Source organism: Sebastes umbrosus, chromosome 15 (genome assembly GCF_015220745.1).
Source record: "Sebastes umbrosus isolate fSebUmb1 chromosome 15, fSebUmb1.pri, whole genome shotgun sequence".
In the NCBI taxonomy this organism is placed as follows: domain Eukaryota; kingdom Metazoa; phylum Chordata; class Actinopteri; order Perciformes; family Sebastidae; genus Sebastes; species Sebastes umbrosus.
In genome coordinates, this window is record NC_051283.1 from 25,964,931 (window position 1) to 25,969,347 (window position 4,417).

The window sequence follows — 4,417 nt, forward strand, 5'->3', positions numbered from 1 at the left end:
TACCTCCGCCAAGGCCGAAGGCCTAGGAAGGAGGTTATGTTTTCACCGACGTTGGTTTGTTTGTTTGTTTGTTTGCTTGTTTGTCTGTTTGTTTGTTTGTCTGTTTGTTTGTCTGTTAGCAGGATCCGATCAGCATGTGCATTAAGACCACAGGGTATAACACATGCGCAGTGTAACTGATAACACGTCATTGACGCGTTGATGATGCGGTGAGAAAGGAAAAAAGCGGTAGATGACGGGATGAGAGACAACGTAGTGTAATGTTATACAGACATAACAAGGCTGCTGAATGAGAGAGGCATTCGCCGACACGTTACACGGAAACACACCGTGTTAATATAAAAGGCCGACTAACTCATGCTACCGTGAGCTGTGATCTGTTTTTAAAGTCAGGCACCTTGGCGGAGGTCTGCGCTCTCCGAGTGCCATTCTAGTTATTATTGAAAACATTAGATATCCGTTTCTACTTCCTGCAGAGATCTGGAAGCAACTAGTAGTACATGTACTCAAGTATGATACTTAAGTAAAATTTTGAGGTACTTGAGTATTTCCATTTTCTGCCATTTTATACTCCACCACATCTCAGAGGGAAATATTGTAATTTTTACTCTGCGGGAACGAACATATGTCAGTATGAAGTGCAGATCCTTTAGCTGCATTACACAGTAACATGTTCAGAGAAGCCAGAAGGTGGCAGCAATGATGGTTTAAATGTAAATGCTTTCTGCACCTCTATCTACCAGACTGTGGTTCTGATGGTGGAATATTTACATGTAAAGTATGTAAAGTACATTTTACTTTACCCACATACAAATGCCTTTTTTGTGTTAACCAAATGTATGCTGGGATATGGTAGACACCTGAAGCTTAAAGAGATTCTTCAGGGGTTTAGTATTGCACTTTCACAAAGTCATGGGAAATTATAAGAGACAGATTTAACAAAAAGAAGAAAAGAAAAGCAATAAAACATTCAAGCAGCAGAAGCCGAGATATCCTGACTTGTATCACTAGTAAGGATCAAGCCTCAAAAAGTGTTCATCCTCTGGGGAACACAAATGTCAGCACAATATTTTATTGCAATCCATCCAATTGTTGTAGATATTTCACTCAAAACCACAAATGTCAGCCTCATAGTGGCGCTAGAGGAGAAGTCAGGGGCTCAACTATGTCATTAAGATATGTCATCTGGGAACCATGAATCTCTGCACCAAGTGCTATGACAATCCATCTAATAGTTGCTGTGATATGTCACTCAAAAAAAACAAAATGTCAACCTCATAGTGGCACAAGATGAAAAGTCAGAAGACCACCAAAGACGGTAGGATTCATCCTCTGGGGAACACGAATGGGTGTATAATATTTTATGGCAGTCCATCTAATGGTTTCTGACATATGTCACTAAAAAACGAACTGTCATTAGGATACATCATCTAGGAACCATGAATCTCTGCACCAAGTGCAGACTAGGGTTCGGGTTCAACCCCGTAAACTGCAACATCTTTATCATTTCACAGTGATTTTAAGACCAAAATTAAGATTTTTATTTTCATGAATAACTGTTTTTTATTATAATATATTAAACAATTGGTCCCTGATATTGTAGGCTTAAAAGTGTTTAATAAGTTTCACTACAATTTACACTTTTATTAACAAATACTGTAAGTGCAGCCGGGCAGATGAAAAAGAGTGAGAAAAAGAGTTAGAGGGGTGAAAAGTGTAATTCTTTCTTTCTTTATTTGTTCATTTGTTACCTCTTTGTTAGAAGGTGTTGCCCCAGGCGACCGCCTATATGGCCTTAAGCTGTGTGTGAACCACATTTCACCTGATTTACATACAGTAACAAACAGTATTTCTGATGATTAATGAACCACAAGTGACTGAGAGTGTCTGGATTTCCATTTCGGATTTGAAAACAACTAAATTTTTTGTTTTTTTGGCCTTTACTCGACAGTCGACAGTGTAGCGAGGGGAAATGAGATTTTACGTATGAAATAATTTTTAAAAATGGGTTAGATTTCAACAGGGCATCTCTGTTTTCAGTCACCGTCTGTGTTTGTTTGGCTGTGGCTTTATGTCACACGCACACAGAACTGACCCCCAGACAGCTCTCAGGTGACGTCCAGCCAAAAAGGATCAAAGGTGTGTGAGTGAGACTCGCTATAATCCGCTCTAGCGATCAAATATTAGAAGCCTTGTGGTCGCTCTTGTTTTCCCCTTCAGTTCCAGGTAACGTTGACTCTCGTTGCTGCGGTGGTCCGGTCAGTTTGGGTCACGGTGCATCTGCCACGGGGTCGCTAACCATATCGAATGTCTAACAAAATACACTGGAGCTTGTTTCAATGTGACCACGCCGCCGTTCGGCACAGAGATGTGATTCTGGACAGAAACCCGCGGGGGAGGACATGTTTGTCTGGATCTGTTTGCTTTTGGTTTGGACGGTGACTTTGTAATTAGAAAGCTTACTCACCGAACAATGCAGCGCTGCATACAAAGAGCCTCTCTGCCACAGTCCACGCTGTGAATCATGAGACCCTGTTTACTTCTTTGTCTCTGCAGTTCATGGTCCTAATATGTTTCCATTGTTTATCAGATCAGTGGATGTTTACATGGTAACGTTACGCCGGTTCCACCTGCATGAGACTGGTGCAACACAGCAGTATTTCTTAACTTATTGACGGCAATGTCAGTCCACCGCCTTGGTCCAAACTATCTCAATAACTATTGGATGGATTGCCATAAAATACACCCATTTGTGTTCCCCATAGGATGAATCCTACCGTCTTTTGCGGTCTTCTGACTTTTCATCTTGTGCCACCATGAGGTGGATATTTTAGTTTTTAGTGACATATCTCAGCAACTATTAGATGGATTGGCGTGACACTTGGTGCAGAGATTCATGGTTCCCAGATGATGTATCCTAATGACATAGTTGAGCCCCTGACTTTTCCTCTAGCACCACTATGAGGCTGACATTTGTGGTTTTGAGTGAAATATTTACAACAATTTGATGGATTGCCATAAAATATTGTACACACATTCGTTTTCCCCAGAGAATGAATCCTACCGTCTTTGGTGGTCGTCTGACTTTTCATCTTGTGCCACCATGAGGTTGACATTTTTTTTTTTTGGTGACATATCTCAGGAACTATTAGATGGATTGCCATGACACTTGGTGCAGAGATTAATGTTCCCCAGAGGGTGTATCATAATGATTTTTAATGATCACCTGACTTTTCCTCTAGCGCCACCAGGAGATCAGACCTTTCACTTTATCTAGTGAAAATTCTCACCATCTATGGATTGGCTCAACATTTTTGTACAGAGATTCATGGTTCCCAGAGGATGAATCCTAATGACTTTCGTGATCACCTAACTTTTCCTCTAGCGACACCAGTAGTTCAGACCTTTCACCTATCTTGCAAAAATTCTATCAGATGGGTTGGCTCAAAATTTTGTACAGACATTCGTGGTTCCCAGAGGATGTATCCTAATGACTTTGGTGGCTGACATTTGTGGTTTCGAGTGAAAATATCTCAATAACAATTGAATGGATTTCCATGAAATTTGGTACACACATTCATGCCCCCCTTGGGATGAATAGTAATAACTTTGATGACCCCTCATCATCAGGTCAAAATCTTTGCTTGTCCCGGTACTTTGGTTTATGACCAAATGCTAATTAGCAAATGTTAGCATGCTAGACAAATACAGTATGCATTGAGCCAGTTCTGCTTCCAAATAGAGGATGAGAGTTGTGCTATCTCGTTGCAAATGTTTGTCCTCGTTATGTTCCTGAACAGTTTGGTATTTGCATAACCACTTTATGACTGTGATATGAACAGTATCGTGGTCTGTACTTGTTTGATTATGTGCTACTATGTGAGGTCATATTTATATAAATATAGCCAGGTGTTTGCCTTCTTTCAGGCTGCTATCTCTGGTCCCACATTGACCCTATTGGTTTATTGCCCAATCAAAGTGGCAGCAGAGATAGCAACCTGGAAGGAAGTGGCTACTATAGCTGCTTAAATTTACACTGGACTTCAGCCAACAGGATACACACTTGCCCATCCTTCACACGACAAACGAAACAAGATCATTGTCGCGTATAAAATGATGCTGAACCTTTAATCCAAATGTGTACTCAAATAATCAAATACAGCGTCTACCTTTTACAGCAGCAGACCCTGAAGGCGTCTTATCATGTGGAAGCAAACACATAACTGTAACTCATAGATCATCATTGAAAACGCTTCCAGAGAGAGGGAACTATTTATAATTGAGATGTGATTTCACCAAGTGGTTGTCAGACAGTTTGGGTGCTCGTCCTTAAACAGCCATCATCACTGAGGTTTCTTCTTCTTCACCTGTTTCTATAAATGAGGAAGCAAAAAGACGCTCTTCTGTGTTCATAGAT